Source organism: Erpetoichthys calabaricus, chromosome 9, assembly GCF_900747795.2.
Source record: "Erpetoichthys calabaricus chromosome 9, fErpCal1.3, whole genome shotgun sequence".
NCBI classification, from domain to species: Eukaryota; Metazoa; Chordata; class Cladistia; order Polypteriformes; family Polypteridae; genus Erpetoichthys; species Erpetoichthys calabaricus.
In genome coordinates, this window is record NC_041402.2 from 58785945 (window position 1) to 58805349 (window position 19405).

Consider the following 19405-nt stretch of genomic DNA (forward strand, 5'->3'; position numbering starts at 1 on the left):
GGACTGCATTTGTGGTACTTGTTTGCTGCCAGATATGTTTTGAAAATTGGTCACCATAGAAAAGCAGTTCCACCAAACTTACGCGAACCTGACAAGAATAGGAATAATTTGTTTTTTAATTGGGTGAAAGTTCTGATGATTGAAGAAGTGCATGTAACAAAACACTGCACAAAAAAATCCTAATCCTCAAGATTGTTAGTTGATTGATTGATAGTTGGAATACTTGGTATACTTTTGTCACCTTGCAGTTTAGATCCATGTCCTTGCCCTTGAAGAAGCATGCTCTCAATTATTGTAATCCATTCTAAAAAGAAAAATTACTTTCTTCTAAAAATGGTTATTTTTCTGCCTTTATTTTTAAATTTGACACTTTCAAAATGAGTAGCGAACTATGTAGTTCTAAAATTGTTTTATTTTAGGAGTATAAAATTATTTTCTTTTTGGTTTGTGATTTTGATGCCCCACTGCTTTAAAAGTGTTCAGATTTAAAAACGGCAGAAGAAAACTGTAACTTTTGACTTTAATATGTATTTTTTGGTAATTTATTTATTGTGGAAAATGATCGAATATTACATATTTGTGAGTGGCAAAAGTATGTGAACCTCTAGGATTAGCAGTTAGTTTGAGGGTGAAATTCGAGTCAGGTGTTTTCAATCAATGGGATGACAATCAGGTGTGAGTGGGCACCCTGTGTTATTTAAAGAACAGGGATCTATCAAAGTCTGCTCTTCACAACACATGTTTGTGGAAGTGTATCATGGCACGAACAAATGAGATTTCTGAGGACCTCAGAAAAAGAGTTGTTGATGCTCATTAGGCTGGAAAAAGGTTACAAAACCACCTCTAAAGAGTTTGGACTCCACCAATCCACAGTCAGACAGATTGTTTACAAATGGAGGAAATTCAAGACCATTGTTACCCTCCCCAGGAGTGGTTGACCAACAAAGATCGCTCCAAGAGCAAGGTGTGTAATAGTCGGCGAGGTCACAAAGGACCCCAGGGTAACTTCTAAGCAACTGAAGGCCTCTCTCACATTGGCTAATGTTCATGTTCATGAGTCCACCATCAGGAGAACACTGAACAACAATGGTGTGCATGGCAGGGTTGCAAGGAGAAAGCCATTGCTCTCCAAAAAAAACATTGCTGCTCGTCTGCAGTTTGCTAAAGATCACGTGGACAAACCAGAAGGCTATTGGAAGAATTGTTTTGTGGACGGATGAGACCAAAATAGAACTTTTTGGTTTAACTGAAAAGCGTTATGTTTGGAGAAAGGAAAACACTGCATTCCAGCATAAGAACCTTATCCCATCTCTGAAACAATGGTGGTGGTAGTATCATGGTTTGGGCCTGTTTTGCTGCATCTGGGCCAGGACGGCTTGCCTTCATTGATGGAACAATGAATTCTGAATTATATCAGAGAATTCTAAAGGAAAATGTCGGGACATCTGTCCATGAACTCAATCTCAAGAGAAGGTGGGTCATGCAGCAAGACAACGACCCTAAGCACACAAGTTGTTCTACCAAAGAATGATTAAAGAAGAATAAAATTAATGTTTTGGAATGGCCAAGTCAAAGTCCTGACCTTAATCCAATCGAAATGTTGTGGAAGGACTTGAAGCAAACAGTTAATGTGAGGAAACCCACCAGCATCCCAGAGTTGAAGCTATTCTGTACGGAGGAATGGGCTAAAATTCCTCCAAGCCGGTGTGCAGGACTGATCAACAGTTACCGGAAACATTTAGTTGCAGTTATTGCTGCAAAGGGGGGGTCACACCAGATACTGAAAGCAAAGGTACACATACTTTTGCCATTCACAAATATGTAATATTCGATCATTTTCCTTAATAAATAAATGACCAAGTATAATATTTTTGTCTCATTTGTTTAACTGGTTTCTCTTTATCTACTTTTAGGAGTTGAGTGAAAATCTGATGATGTTTTAGGTCATATTTATGCAGAAATATAGAAAATTCTAAAGGGTTCACAAACTTTCAAGCACAACTGTATGTGGGGGTCAAATAAATGTGGGTCCACTTCCAGGCAAGTTGCTAACAGTTCCAGTTGAACTTTTTAATTATTGCCTTAACTGTAGATGTTGGCTTTTTGAGATGAGCAACAATTTTTTTAAAGCCTGACTTATGAAGGTCAACACAATTTTCTCACATTTAAATTGTGTGCTTTATATCTTTTCCATTATGATGAATACATAAGGAAATTTGGCCTCTGTGCCATCACTTATTTACTGTATATTGTAGTGAAACAGGAAGTCATGGATTACTGCTTGACAGTCTTTGCACACTCTGATCAACTTTAATAGGTCAGCTATAAAGGGAAGAAATGTTACAGGTGCCCTTGTTTTCCTCCATATTCCAAAAATGCATGCGTCTTGTTCATAAAAGGAAATACGTAGTTTTATGGTTAAAGTGTCATGGCAAAAAGCAAACTGCTTAGGGAAAGCAGGTCAAAACTAATTATTTTGGACTAAGATGAAGTCAAAGTCAAAAGGCTAGCTAAGGATGAAAACAAAACATTGCTTTTCCTAAAAGGTTTTCGATTTTCTTTTGATTGGTGTCGTTCTTTTTATTTTCTTTCTTTCTAAATGATCCGATAGTCAGAATCCTGTTATTATAAGACACCATCTTTTAAAATAGATACATGCTGCATATGCAGCACTGCTAGCACAAAGTTTGACTAAAAACGAACTTTGTTACTAACTATAGCATGGTGGCCTTTATGTCAATAATATAAATATACTGTATTTATAATGTTACATAAAGCCAAACTTGACCATTAAAGTGATCCTGAGAGTCCTTAGTCTAATTGGAGACTCAACACTGTCCCCTTATGAGTAAGTGTGTGTGCATGGGTGATCTCTGGCCTAGTTTCTATCATAGGCCCAGTACTACAGGGATATTATTATGGCCTCATAAAGATACCTAGATTCAACAAGTATTAAATAGTGCTTGATAATTGTGAGAAAAATGTATTGTTAAGATTTACATGAACCTTTTCCTTATAGCAAAAATATCTGTTTAAATAAAAGCTTATTGTCCTGTCTGTGCTAATTATTTGCTAGATAACCATGTTGCTAACAGAACAACTCCAGAAGCTGCTGAAATTTACTGAAGAACAATTACTAGTATGAACGAATGTCTTAGTGGGGGTGGTGGGTTCTTGTTAAATTTACAAAAGTTAATGCAATTGCCTTTAATGAGCCGAGTCTAATTAAAAGCTCGGAAGACTTGGGTAACCTTGTGAATAAAGATAACTTGTTCTTTCACATACTGAGAGTGAAGTGTGTGCTTCTTCCTCATTTAGATAGTCCTAAATGTGTTATTGTAAAGATCAAGGTCATTTGCAGTAGCTCTCATTTGGCATTTGACAGAACTGCATGTGTGCACCTAGCATTTTTACCCCATTATATAGATGTGATATAGGTACTTTGGATGAAGTAATCGCCATTTAAGTGTTCTAATTTGTATGTTCAGTTTATCATACTAGATGTAACTCTTTATCTTCATGGTAACATCAATACAATATTTCAGAGGTATTTTTCAATTGGTGTATTACAATGGACACTCTCCACTCATTACTGCTATAATTTGATTTGATGTGCTCCAACCTCAGTTTTTATATTCACCTTTATTTGTAAATCCCAGAAGTTAGTGAGCAACGTTAGTCATTAGTTTATATTTAAATATTGTGCCTAAACTGTGGCATTAATATTTGCATTGTATAAAATAGGACTTTCATCCAATCAGAAAAGTAAAATTTACTCATTTTGTGTTTAGAAATATGGATTCTGTTGTACGCACCTGGGAAGAGACTGGTGCTAAGAATTTTATTGTGAGCATTAGCAAATAGCCAAGAATTGGAGTGAAGGGTTAAAGGAAAACAACAACAACATTTATTTATATAGCACATTTTCATACAAATAATATAGCTCAAAGTGCTTTACATGATGAAGAAAAGAGAAAAAAGACAAAATAAATAAGAATTAAAATAAGGGTTCACTAATTAACATAGAATAAAAGTAAGGTCCGATGGCCAGGGAGAGCAGAAAAAACAAAGAAAAACTCCAGACGGCTTTGTAAACTATAAGCAGTATTTTAAAGTCAATTCTAAATGACACAGGTAACCAATGTAGTGACATCAAAACTGGGGAGATGTGCTTGGATTTTCTTTTCCTAGTTAAGATTGTAGCAGCTGCATTCTGCACTACAGTAATCCCTCGCTATATCGCGCTTCGACTTTCGCGTCTTCACTCTATCGCGGATTTTATATGTAAGCATATCTAAATATATAACGCGTATTTTTCGCTGCTTCGCGGGTTTCTGCGGACAATGGGTCTTTTTACTTCTGGTACATGCTTCCTCAGTTGGTTTGCCCAGTTGATTTCATACAAGGGACGCTATTGGCGGATGACTGAGAATCTACCTAATCAGAGCACACAGTTCTTGTGTGCTGATTGGCTCAGTGACGGAGTGCTGCATTAACCAGGAAGTCTCATCTCACTCATTCAGCATTAACGTGCTCCTGCTACTGCTTCAGGGGCTGTGTCCAAGCACCAACAGAAGATGCAAATGATTGCAGAAAAGGTAAAAGTTTTGGATATGTTGAAGGAAGGGAACAGCTACACCGCTGCAGGACACCATTACGGCATCAATGAGTCCACGATTCTTTTTATTTAAAAAGGAGGAAAAGCATATAAGATCTACGGCCGCAGTGTCCTTTAACCAGGGTGCAAAACGAGTTGCAAGTGGACGTGATAAGGCAGTAGTCTGGATGGAATCTGCTTTATGTATTTGGATTGAAGAGTGCTGGAAGAAGAACAACGGCGGTGCTACACAGTCACCTGAAGAGGCTCCTTTAGAAGAGCTGTAACGCTATCCTTTGTTGTGCAGTAAAATTAAACTCATCGTTATCGGACAAGTCGAGTAACCATAATTAATTATCTATGTACAGTACTTATTACATGTACATAGTTTAGTGTCACTGTACACACATTTTACTGTATACAATTTTTCTTGCATTGTACGTATTTATTGCTGGTGGCCTGTCTGTCGTAATGGCTGTATATGTGAGATCGGAGACGCTCGATATCTTTAAAATAATATTTAGGTTTTACTGTATGTAAACTGTGTTTACATACATAATTTCAACGAATCTTACCTAATATCTAAGAGAATACAAAGGGTTTATGCTGTATAATTGTGCGGGAAACTTTTATAATAGTGTGGGAGAGTTTATAAGGGCTTAAAATATATTAAAAGAACCATATGAACATATGGTTTCTACTTCGCGGATTTTCACCTTTCGCGGGGGGTTCTGGAACGCAACCCCCGCGATGGAGGAGGGATTACTGTAGTTGCAATCGATTGATGTCTTTTTTGGGTAGTCCTGAGAGGAGTGCGTTACAGTAATCTAGTCGACTGAAAACAAAGCGTGAACTAATTTCTCAGCATCTTGCAGTGTTATAAGAGGTCTAACTTTTGCTATATTTTTTAAGTGAAAAAATGCTGTCCTAGTAATCTGATTAATATGTGATTTAAAATTCAGGTCAGAGTCAATAGTTACCCCTAAATTCTTTACCTCCGTCTTGACTTTTAATCCTCCATCCATCCATCCATTGTCTCCCGCTTATCCGAGGTCGGGTCGCGGGGGCAGCAGCTTGAGCAGAGATGCCCAGACTTCCCTCTCCCCGGCCACTTCTTCTAGCTCTTCCGGGAGAATCCCAAGGCGTTCCCAGGCCAGCCAAGAGACATAGTCCCTCCAGCGTGTCCTGGGTCTTCCCCGGGGCCTCCTCCCGGTTGGACGTGCCCGGAACACCTCACCAGGGAGGCGTCCAGGAGGCATCCTGATCAGATGCCCGAGCCACCTCATCTGACTCCTCTCGATGCGGAGGAGCAGCGGCTCTACTCTGAGCCCCTCCCGGATGACTGAGCTTCTCACCCTATCTTTAAGGGAAAGCCCAGACACCCTGCGGAGGAAACTCATTTCAGCCGCTTGTATTCGCGATCTCGTTCTTTCGGTCACTACCCATAGCTCATGACCATAGGTGAGGGTAGGAACATAGATCGACTGGTAAATTGAGAGCTTCGCCTTGCGGCTCAGCTCCTTTTTCACCACGACAGACCGATGCAGAGCCCGCATTACTGCGGATGCCGCACCGATCCGCCTGTCGATCTCACGCTCCATTCTTCCCTCACTCGTGTACAAGACCCCGAGATACTTGAACTCCTCCACTTGGGGCAGGATCTCGCTACCAACCCTGAGAGGGCACTCCACCCTTTTCCGGCTGAGGACCATGGTCTCGGATTTGGAGGTGCTGATTCTCATCCCAGCCGCTTCACACTCGGCTGCGAACCGATCCAGAGAGAGCTGAAGATCACGGCCTGATGAAGCAAACAGGACAACATCATCTGCAAAAAGCAGTGACTCAATCCTGAGCCCACCAAACCAGACCCCCTCAACGCCCTGGCTGCGCCTAGAAATTCTGTCCATAAAAGTTATGAACAGAATCGGTGACAAAGGGCAGCCCTGGCGGAGTCCAACTCTCACTGGAAACGGGTTCGACTTACTGCTGGCAATGCGGACCAAGCTCTGGCACCGATCGTACACGGATTGAACAGCCCTTATCAGGGGGGCCGGTACCCCATACTCTCGGAGTACCCCCCACAGGATTCCCCGAGGGACACGGTCGAATGCCTTTTCCAAGTCCACAAAACACATGTAGACTGGTTGGGCAAACCCCCATGCACCCTCCAGGACCCTGCTAAGGGTATAGAGCTGGTCCACTGTTCCGCGACCAGGACGAAAACCACACTGTTCCTCCTGAATCCGAGGCTCGACTATCCGACGGACCCTCCTCTCCAGGACCCCTGAATAGACTTTTCCAGGGAGGCTGAGGAGTGTGATCCCTCTGTAGTTGGAACACACCCTCCGATCCCCCTTTCCTAAAGAGGGGGACCACCACCCCGGTCTGCCAATCCAGAGGCACTGTCCCTGATGTCCATGCGATGTTGCAGAGGCGTGTCAACCAAGACAGTCCTGCAACATCCAGAGCCTTGAGGAACTCCGGGCGTATCTCATCCACCCCCGGGGCCCTGCCACCAAGGAGTTTTTTGACCACCTCGGTGACCTCAGTCCCAGAGATGGGGGAGCCCACCTCTGAGTCCCCAGGCTCTGCTTCCTCATTGGAAGGCATGTTAATGGGATTGAGGAGGTCTTCGAAGTACTCCCTCCACCGACCCACAACGTCCCGAGTTGAGGTCAGCAGCGCACCATCCCCACCATATACAGTGTTGACACTGCAATGCTTCCCCTTCCTGAGACGCCGGATGGTGGACCAGAATCTCCTCGAAGCCGTCCGAAAGTCGTTCTCTATGGCCTCCCCAAACTCCTCCCACGCCCGAGTTTTTGCCTCCGCAACCACCAAAGCCGCATTCCGCTTGGCCTGCCGGTACCTATCAGTTGCCTCCAGGGTCCCACAGGACAAAAGGGTCCTGTAGGACTCCTTCTTCAGCTTGACGGCATTCTTCACCGCCGGTGTCCACCAACGGGTTCGGGGATTGCCGCCACGACAGGCACCGACCACCTTACGGCCACAGCTCCGGTCAGCTGCCTCAACAATAGAGGCACGGAACATGGCCCATTCGGACTCAATGTCCCCCACCTCCCTCGGGACTTTTAATCCTAATGAATCTAATTTATTTCTAATAACGTCATTATATCCAATATTGCCAATCACTAAAATTTCTGTTTTCTCTTTATTTAGTTTGAGAAAATTACTACTCATCCATTCAGAAACACAAGTAAGACATTGTGTCAGTGAACCAAGAGAGCTGGGATCATCAGGTGCTATTCATAAATACAGTTGTGTGTCATCAGCATAGCTGTGGTAACTCACACTGTACCCCAAGATAATCTGACTTAACGGAAGCATGTAAATTGAAAAGAGAAGTGGACCCAGGATAGAGCCTTATATAGAAAGACATTATTGTGTAAGAGCATAGGCTGTAATTTAAAAAACAGACAAATCAAAACAAAATTTGAGACCAGAGCAAAAACACAAAAACAAAGAAGACTCAAAGCAAGAAGCCTATACTATCTTGGGTTTTTATGAAAGAATCAAAAATAGGACACATGAATCTGTACAGATCAAGATGATACACTCCATCATGTGACTGGCAGTAAATACATTATAAACAACATGAGTGCAGCCATGCAAAATGATCACAAAATCACCGCGATCATCCAAAGACAGAATAGAAAGTGACGTTAAGAAAACATCACCACTATAATATATAACCCTAACCCTAACCCTAATATACTAGCCAACCCGCGGTGTACCATACGCTACATAATCAGGCCGCTTTTTTAATGATTTTTTAAGCACAGGGAGTAAATTAACATTTGAAACATTGGTAATGTAATAAATTGCCAAGAAAAGTAACATTTCATGTGCCCAACCCCAACTCGTCACCTGAGTCGTTTTGCTCTTTGCACAGTCCACATGCACCTGTGAGTCACGTAGACTTTTCATTGTTCTTTGCGGTTTTGGCTGCTTTTCTATATATAATCCACCAAGTCACCCGACCATGGTAGTACCGGGGGGTGGGTGTACAAAGGGCAGGGACGTAATCAGTGCGAGCGTATGACCCGATAGCCATGTTTTTGAAAGTTTGGCCCTGTGCCTTATTAATTGTCATCGCAAAGGCAAATCTAACGGGAAATTGTCTTCGTCTTAAAATAAAAGGCAAATTATCCGCGACAAGCAAACTGTTTTACACGCTGCATGCTAACTCGCAGCATAGTATACGTCGCATAATCATGCCGCTTTTTTAATCTTTTTTAAGCAGTGGGAAAAAAATGAACATTTGTAAAATCCGTAACGCTGCTTTCAGTAAGTACAATGCACACACGTTTAATTTGTCGGCCACTTTTTGCCAGCCGTCTTTTCTGGTTTGGGCTGCTTTTACAGTTTAACGCTTGTGTATATTAAATCTTGAAATCCTTCGAGTAACTAATTAACTAACTAACACCCACCCAGCTTGTGTGAAAAAAATGCTCCCGTTCTTTCATCATTTTGTTGCAGCCTATCAAAGACTTGCTGATCATGTTTTCTAGACTCAATATATATTGGCTTTTCACTCAGCGCAAGGGTGCGCATTCATCTCGGATTATTACATCCTGCTAGACTAATCTGCTACATGGCTGCGTTTGAAAAACCGACTTATCCCGGATGAGTTTCACCGGCATTAATGATTAGGAATCTGGTTGGAACAAAACCCTGCAGCCACAGGGGTTCACCAGGACCGAGTTTGGGAAACACTGCTGAACAGAGACAAAACCGACTCAGGTGAGGAGTTGGGGCGGGCAAAGTAGTTGCAGCTATTGATTATTCAGTGTTGTTTGCCTGGGTGTCTGATCTGCGTTGACTGACATGGCTATTTTCTGCGTATCCCATGGTTGTCTTCCGGCAGCGTGAATGTTTCGAGAGACAGGGCGTACTTGTGTGGTGAGTTGTTGCAGTTTGTGACCACCTCGCCGACGTTATCCCAATTTTGGCAAACAAAGCCAACAGCCATGTTGCGAAGTTTGAGAGCAACAGTTTTGTCAATGACATTTTTCCAAAAAAACCCGACTGATAGAAACAAACAGTTACCTGATGCAGGAATTTCAATAACGTTGAAAGAAGTGTTGTTTACATGAAATACTTTTGAAGCCGTAGCCATGGAGGGCAAAAGAACAGTCAACGTGGCTCACAGCTGGATTTGGACAGCAGCACAGACCAAAGCGAGTACAGTGGAACCTCCGTTTGCGAGTAACTTGGTTTACGAGGTTTTGCAAGACGAGCAAAAATTTTTAATAAATTTTCACTTGATAAACGAGTGAGGTCTTGCAGTACAAGTAGTTTGTCAGCTGAGCGTCGTGTGATCACAACTGAACTTATGGTTCATCTCTCTCTCACTGCGGGATTGTGGTCAATCGTCTCCTATTCTCTGTCTGAGTCGGCGTGCCTCACTCACATAGTCAACATCCGTAAGAGCGTATAGTGTTTACTACAGCATTAGCATTATGACTGTGTGCGCGCACGTGTGTGTGTGTGTGTGTGTGTGCACACGCGCGCTCGTGTGTGTGTGTGTCTGTATGTGTGCTCGTGCACGCTCATGTGTGTGTGTGTGTGCTCGCGTGCGTGTGTGCTATGACATGCGAGTCCCGGTCTTGCACCCAAAACACGAAGCTGAGTCTCAGTACTTTAGCAACACAAGCTTTATTCAGCAAACAGCGCGGATGTTTATACACAGACACAGCAGTCAGGCAGGGCCCTGCACATTTATAATGTTCCTTGTTCCTTGTATCACCCATTGACGGCAGGCGCTTATAGCATGTCTGCGATCTTTTCGGATTCGCTTTTACAGAGAACTGCTACAGCGCTGGGAGACAGCGACTGCTTTGGGACGCTCTTCAGCGTGTCATCCCGTTGGGTGCAATCCCACAAGAGTTTAGAAACTCACTCACACCAGCCATGATTCTTTTCAAAGGTAAAGTGCAAGTTAATTTGTTTTATGAATTTTTACTTTATATTTTGTATTAATCATTTTTATATGAATAGTTTTGGGTTGTGGAACAAATCATCTGAGTTTCCATTATTTCTTATGGGGAAATTCACTTTGATATACGAGTGCTTTGGACTACGAGCACGTTTCCGGAATGAATTATGCTCGCAAACTGAAGTTCCACTGTCAAACTGAGGTTCCACTGTATGTGTTTGATGAGCTGTTCAAGTTGGCAGAGCGGTAGAGTTTCTGGGCGGGGCTTCGTTGTTCGTTTCCCATGGTTTTTGATGGTGGACGTGGTCGGATGTCGTAACCGAAATGAATAATGAAAAGTCAACGTGGCTCAGAGGTGCATGTGGACTCCTAGCATAGACGAAAGGGACTAACTGGGTGGTCTGTGAGTTTTGCAGGCAGTGTGAATGCCTAGAGAGCGAGGGTAGACGTGGGCCGGGGAAAACGGAGTGTTGGTGGGCGGGTAAACGTCTTCCGTGTTCCTGCAGGACCATCTAAGAAGACACATGTTTGTCGTGGGTGCGAATTGCTGTATGTAGCGTGTAAAACAGTTTGCTATGGTGCACGCGGTCGTGCGTCGTAACCGAAAAGTCAACGTGGCTCAGAGGTGCATGTGTACTGTAGGACAGACGAACATAAATGACGGTGTTTTTTCCGAGTCATCGCGTCCGAGTTGGTGGGCGTGGCTCTGCGAGTTGTCGTCATATCCAATGGTCTTGTCGGTGGCTTAGTGAATCCACGCCCCTTCTGGCGTGCTTTCCATGGGTGGCTACTTGTCTTCCGGCTTAGTGAATTATATATATATATATATATATATATATATATATTTTTTTTTTTTTAGAAAAATTATACAGGTGCTGGTCATAAAATTAGAATATCACGACAAAGTTGATTTATTTCAGTAATTCCATTCAAAAAGTGAAACTTGTATATTAGATTCATTCATTACACACAGACTGATGTATTTCAAATGTTTATTTCTTTTAATGTTGATGATTATAACTGACAACTAATGAAAGTCCCAAATTCAGTATCTCGGAAAATTAGAATATCAATTAAGACCAATGCAAAAAAAGGATTTTTGGAAATGTTGGCCAACTGAAAGGTATGAACATGAAAAGTATGAGCATGTACAGCACTCAATATTTAGTTGGGGCTCCTTTGGCCTGGATTCCTGCAGCAATGCGGCGTGGCACTGCTCAGGTATTATGAAAGCCCATGTTCCTCTGATAGTGGCCTTCAGCCCTTCTGAATTGTTGGGTCTGGCGTATTGCATCTTCCTCTTCACAATACCCCATAGATTTTCTATGGGGTTAAGGTCAGGCGAGTTTGCTGGCCAATCAAGAACAGGGATACCATGGTCCTTAAACCAGGTACTGGTAGCTTTGGCACTGTGTGCAGGTGCCAGGTCCTGTTGGAAAATTAAATCTGCATCTCCATAAAGTTCGTCATCAGCAAGAAGCATGAAGTGCTCTAAAACTTCCTGGTAGACGGCTGCGTTGACCTTGGACCTCAGAAAACACAATGGACCAACACCAGCAGATGACATGGCACCCCAAACCATCACTGACTGTGGAAACTTTACACTGGACCTCAAGCAACGTGGATTCTGTGCCTCTCCTCTCTTCCTCCAGACTCTGGGACCTTGATTTCCAAAGGAAATGCAAAATTTACTTTCATCAGAGAACATAACTTTGGACCATGCAGCAGCAGTCCAAAGGCGAGACGCTTCTGACGCTGTCTCTTGTTCAAGAGTGGCTTGACACAAGGAATGCGACAGCTGAAACCCATGTCTTGCATATGTCTATGCATGGTGGTTCTTGAAGCACTGACTCCAGCTGCAGTCCACTCTTTGTGAATCTCCCCCACATTTTTGAATGGGTTTTGTTTCACAATCCTCTCCAGGGTGCGGTTATCCCTATTGCTTGTACACTTTTTTCTACCACATCTTGTCCTTCCCTTCACCTCTCTATTAATGTGCTTGGACACAGAGCTCTGTGAACAGCCAGCCTCTTTAGCAATGACCTTTTGTGTCTTGCCCTCCTTGTGCAAGGTGTCAATGGTCATCTTTTGGACAACTGTCAAGTCAGCAGTCTTCCCCATGATTGTGTAGCCTACAGAACTAGACTGAGAGACCATTTAAAGGCTTTTGCAGGTGTTTTGAGTTAATTAGCTGATTAGAGTGTGGCACCAGGTGTCTTCAATATTGAACCTTTTCACAATATTTTAATTTTCTGAGATACTGAATTTGGGACTTTCATTAGTTGTCAGTTATAATCATCAAAATTAAAAGAAATAAACATTTGATTAAACATCAGTCTGTGTGTAATGAATGAATCTAATATAGAAGTTTCACTTTTTGAATGGAATTACTGAAATAAATCAACTTTGTCATGATATTCTAATTTTATGACCAGCACCTGTATATGCATTTGACACTACAGCAGCTCTTAACATCCCTGCAAACCTGACCCCTCTGTACTCTGGTAAGGCCTGTATCTATCAGACAAAACCAACGCTACTCTTCCACTTAATAAGGTGCATGTTTCCTATTAGCCTACAGAAAACATGGTTCCTAAATTTCCAGGAGAAATCCATAGCGGTTCCTTTAAGGCCTAAAGGACCACTAACATATCACACGCTATCAACAGCTTTATGCTCTTTCTGGGTAGCTAAATGGGGGACTTCCTGTGCGGTTCTAGCATTGAAAGAAGAATGCAATCCTTGCATAGCCTCAGTTTGTTTCTCTTTCTGACCATGGTAAGTAACTTTTACCTGTTCTTGCAATGCCATGATCATCTATCAACTAATAAAAGAGATTTTGGTAGAATGTATATCCAGGACAGTGGGGGGAGACACTAAAGGAAAAACTGATTTACTGTACAGTTAATTATTTTTAATCGTTAAGTGGCTAAATATGGCCCTTGGGTACCATCTAGTGGAGATCTGTTTTAGCATTTCCTATCCCACAGTGCTGCAGAAAAAAATGCTGTGCTCCATCTTTGTCAGTTCCTTAACTGTTAGCATTGTCAGATGAAATATAATCAGATTAAATAGGGGCTCATTATAGGCTTTTACCACATATACAAATTCATCTGCCATTATATGCTAATGTGCTTTCATTACAGATTTATTTGCATACAGTACACCCATATCTGGATGGCAGATCGCCTCCTTTCTTTATCTTATGTAATACCTGTCATTCTACGTTTCAGCACAAACAGATTCTCCCAGCACAGGTTGTTTTGCATCTCAGCAAAGCCTTTCCAGCCTAAAGCTCTCTGCGTTTCCACCTGCTCAAATGCCAATCAGAAATTGTACATTACACTGGATATGTTTAAATAACATGATATCGCAGAGTCAAAAGGCATTTTGGTTTGGGACAGCATCTGTGTCATATGTGTATTTATGTCTCGACAGATCATTACATCTGTGAGTACTGATGTGTGCCAAAAACACTGAAGGCAATAAGTAGGCCGCAATGTATGTAAAGTACTTGGATGGTTATACACTGTTCTGTGATGTTTAACAATTCCATTCTTACATATGAACAACTTTCAGATTCCAATCACGTATTTTCCTCACCTTAACTTTGTAACTAAGTTAAGTGTTTGGACTTCTTATGTTTCATGAAATCTAAAATTTAACAAAAGGCAGCTGAGTTGGTTTTCTTTTTTAAATCTGCGTTGTATCTACACATATTTACCTCAAAAGTGCCATAGTCCACAGGGCTACAGTGTAAGTTTAAATGAAACCTCCTTACCAATAGTTTTGCCACTTTTTAAATCAATTGCAAAGAAGGTAAACAGGCATTTGTAATTAGAAGAGGCTTCTTGTTTCTTTAGTATCTCACAATGTGAATTATTGCACTATAACTGAGTGATTTTAATTGCCTGTTATCTTTGAACTGTATGTGTACAGTATTACCTCTAGATTACATCTGCCTACTGATCATTATAAATATTTATTTTAGTACAACTGGCAGCTGCTTTATGCAGTGACAGGAGAACAATTTATTTTTAAACTCTGCCCTGACAAATCCAGGACAAACAGAGTATCATTCCAATGTTTCTTTTAATCTTGGTAAAAAAGATACATCTTGGCAGAATTATAGGGAATATTTTTCTCACCTTTCAGAGATTATTATAGTATGAGTCTTTACTAGATCTGCACTTGTTAAACTATTAACCTATAAACCTCATTATATGAAGTGCTTTGAGTAGTGAGAAAAGTGCTATATAAATGTAAACAATTATTATTATTGCTTTCTGAACAATAGTATATAGTACATACAGTATTATATTTGGAAATGATTGATCTGGCATATGCACTTTAAACACTTCCAAGATTCACAGTTAGACCCCAAAATGTCAGAATCATCAGGTCACACTGCCTTTTGGTAATCCTTGGAGGTCCTGTTCTCTAAAGCTGTATACTCATTACGAATAACTGGTATGTAGCAGTGCCCTGTCTGTATTTTTTATGTTCTCTGTCACCACCTGGATGGTGTAAATGGCTCCTGATAAGATGCAGGGAATATTCCTACTTCCAGTGTTGCACCACTCTCCTTGAGAGCAATATACAAAACCTAATCTAAGGACTGTCCTTTGAATGCATATGAAGGGGCTACCATCTCTTTGTGATCTCTTACTCAGGGCAAGTTCTAAGGACTTGAGTAACCTCCACAGTTTCTTATTCATAACTTTAATTGGGAATCTTCTAACCCTGTACTATTACTTCACTTTATGTCTCTTCTCCTAGAATAGAACCCTTTTCAAATATTTTTACCATCTTTCTGTATATTTTGATGTGTTATATTGGAAACCCAACTAATGCATACCATAATATGAATAATAAAATGATAAGAGACACATCTCTCTCCATTGGCATACATATATCTTTTATACATCTTTAATTTTTAATAATAATGGCAATCTGTGTCACCCTGGGAAAACAAACAGCACTTCCATACAGGGAACTTTATGGTATTTCTTTGTGTAAAGGGTTATTTTTATTTGTATTTCCTAAATTTAGTATGGTATATTTGATAGATTGTTTGGTGCAGTCTTAGCTAATCCTAACTGGCACACTTACAGTATACACTCTGACTGAATGAATACAAATGATGAAAAAAGATTTAAGAATCTGCCTTTTTTCTTTTTGCCTAGCTTACCAATAGAATTTTAAATGCCATTTGTGTTATTCATTATCTTCAGGCTTTGTTGCACCCCAGTGTCTTGACAAGCCCATTAGGAAAGGGAAAGCTAAACCAATATATAGTTGTTTCCATGGAAACTGTTTATCTTCTTATTGTAAATCATACTTTGTCTTCCTGTACAATGCAGTATTCTTAAAAATGTCATTTTCTTAGTTTATTTTTTCTTTTTTGAAGCATCTGATTGAATAGTAACTGTTAATTTTTTGATTATTTCCCACAAAAGATTATACTGAAGAATTCAGAGTATAAAACCTTTTGTAGGTTGGATATTTCATCTACCTGTATTTTTAGTGCTCTTATAATGTAAAGTGTCTCACAAAAATGACATTTTTAATTTCTTAAGAGACTGCATTGTTCAATCTGTGATGGTTGACACTAATGATCTTTGAGCTGAATATTTTTTTATTTGGGAATCATGCATTAGATATACTTGGTGCCAATAATTTTCTCCGGCCCATTTTTGGAGTTCTGTGTGACATGATGTCAGATTTGGCTTTTTTTCTCTGTTTTTTTGTGTTGTTCCAAAGCACATAAAGGAAATAAACATGTGTATACCAAAACATTTGTAATTGCAATAATTTTCTGGGAGAAGTGGTGCATTTTCTGGGAAAATTCCAGGGGTGCCGATAATTTCGGCCATGACTGTATATACAGTAATAATAATAATATATATACTGTATATATAAAAAAGTTTTTCATATTTATACATTACGAAGTAGTTATTGGTAAGCCAAGTGTGCTTGCATTTTTAAATTAGAATTCTTTTGATATGACTGATTTTTGTTAATTGTTAATTTTAAGTTGTGATTGAAAATCACTTTTAGTTTTGTTTCCGCCAATGTTTAATTTAATACTACACCACCTTTAACATGCTCCAAGGCAGAGTAAACAAAATACTGTATTCCTCTAAAGTGCAATGATATAGGCTCAGTGGTAGTGCTGCTGCTTTGCAGTAAGGAGACTGTGGAAGATTGTGGGTTCGCTTCCCGGTTCCTCCCTGTGTGGATAGCGCTTTGAGTACTGAGAAAAGCGCTATATAAATGTAATGAATTATTATTACTATATATGTATTTGTGTGTTTTTATTATTAATAATGCACCCTTTACCTTAATGATTGTGCTTCATTGAAATGGCTGGTGTATGTTAGCCTACACCTTCTTTTTCCTTTTTGATAGTTAGTAATTAAAATAGTGATAGGACAACTGAAGTATTTGTTTCCTAAACATACCAAAAGTGTAAGTGTTAAAGGCTGAATTATTCAGTGTTTGCGTTTTGTTCAGTCAAAATGACCTGTATGGGGTATATATTATGCCATAATTGTGTTTCAGTTTGAATCATTAGCTAGGATGGATGTATGAGTGTAGGGTATTTTACTTATTTAATGTAGTTGATTTTATTTGATTTTATTTATTTACTGATGTTTTTATTACTCATTTTATCTTTACTTATGTCCTTTGACTGACGTATTAGGATTATTCATGATAATTACTATGTATTACTGTATACAACAGTTTATTAGTCACTGTCGCTGGAGGGAAACTGTGTTTTGTGTCTGACACACTCCTCAACATGTCAGAGAAAAAAAGAACTTCCCTACCCTCCCTAATTCTCCATCTATAATTACAATTTAATATGTTGTATTTTACCTAGTAATGAGGAGAATATACAGTATAATCGACTAAATTCCAACAGTATATCTATAGATGATCTACCAGCAAAAATCTGTAAGGAATGGTGCATATAGTATTTCCATATAGTACTGTAGGAAAGGAAATCACTCACCAGAATATTTTAGAGTACAATACAACCAATTGTACTGTATAGTAATGCAAAATCAAATGCTTTATCTTGTATAATACTTATTATGTACATAATAAATGTACATTAAAAAACTGGAACTTGAAATAACTGAACAGATTAAATAATATTTAATTTGAAACTAAACACATCGTGTCAAATGAAGTTAACAAACTGCATTGATAAACAGATTGGTGCAGGGGTGGTTTAAAACCTGTGTGCATGTCAACCTTTAGTGATCCATGGGTGTATGTGTGTGCGTGCGTGTGTGTGTTTGTTCATTTCTTTCTCTTAATCATCTAGCATATGCTCAAAAACTGCTTCTACAAAAATGTTGCAAACTAATAGGCATGGTCCGTTAACTAAATGGAGCAGACTGCAAAAATCACAGTTAAAGAATATGTTTCGGATTTTTCTAGTCAAAATTATTTCTTCACAGACATGGTATATACTGTATGTGTTTGAACAATTTTGTCTTTTTGGTATTTTTTAAGCTAATATTTAATTTCTTTTACAGGTAAATGTATATTTAATTTTTTTGTCTCTTGTTTCTGAAGCCCACTGTCCCAAGGATGCAATGTACACTGCCTTCTAAAAGTATCCAGACCACCCATACTTTTTACTTACTTTGTTAAATTTCAGTCTTACGCTAAAATCATCTATGTATTATAAAAAGAAATCCTGTCCTGGAAAGCAAAAAGCAAGTCTACGATACGTGAACTTCTCGGAAGACATTTTAAAGACCCGCAAGACCAAAGACACGCCCTACTTACAATCTATCAAACAGGACAATAGGCAGCAAAACATTCAGTCTTGTGAAGGATTTGAGCACACAGATCCAGGGCTCTCAGCGCATATAAAGCATATAAGGACAGTACGTTATAAATTAAATGTCGACATCTAAGTGAAGAAGAAAGCAGCGCGGAGAAAAGAGACTCAAATGCATTGGACGGAAAAAAGAACAATCGAGGTGCAAATTCAGAAAATAAGGAAAGTAATTATCAGCTTGGAACAAGTGGAATTGGGAAAAAAAGCACATCCAATCCAGAATTAAAAGACAATGAGTAAAAGAAAGTAGAACTTCATAAAGACGTTTACAAACGTTGGTGCTAAACACATGCAGAGCAGGTTAGCGACTATGAAACCAGTGAAATTAGAAAGGCTCAAAAAAAAAAAAAAAACGGCGATATACACATGTGGAGAAAGTTAAAGGATATGAAAGTATGAAAATTAGAAAATATAAAAAAAGAAAGTAAAGATTGCAGTAGCGCAAACAAACTGCCTCATTTAACAATGCACCAGTCTAACTTTGGTTTTGCACAATAATTACTACACTATTGCACCTTAACACTTAATTCTACTTTATTCACATAATTTTACTTATTTATTATGTTCTACTATACTGTTATCTTTCAACCTATGACTTTTTGTTAATCTAACTGATATTCTTCTAACTTTGCACAGTTTTTGATAAGCGGATCAGGATGCATTTCACTGCGTGTTGTCCTGTATAACTATGCATGTGACAAATAAAGAATCTTGAGAATTTCAAAAACGGAGTTTACCGCACATGCATTTATTGGTTACTTTGTTCATGTATATATATTTATCTGTCTGCTTATTTGAAAAGCTAAATTTATCCCAGGGGTCAAAAACGTTCTGTCTAGCCCTTGTACAAACCCCAGCTTTTGTCTAGGTTTATCACCTTGGTAACCCCATGTACTTTTGGAACTGTTAGAGGAAAATAGCACGACTTTACAGACAGGAGTCCAATGCAGAACTCTACTTACTTTTTTACTTTGTAAAAAAAAAAATT

General features: G+C 39.7%; 1 protein-coding gene across 1 annotated transcript in view; it reads left to right on the forward strand.

Annotated features, from left to right (window-relative positions):
* The window catches only part of itfg1 (integrin alpha FG-GAP repeat containing 1), a 450065-nt gene that overhangs the window by 14839 nt on the left and 415821 nt on the right, over positions 1-19405 (forward strand). The window lies entirely within an intron of this gene.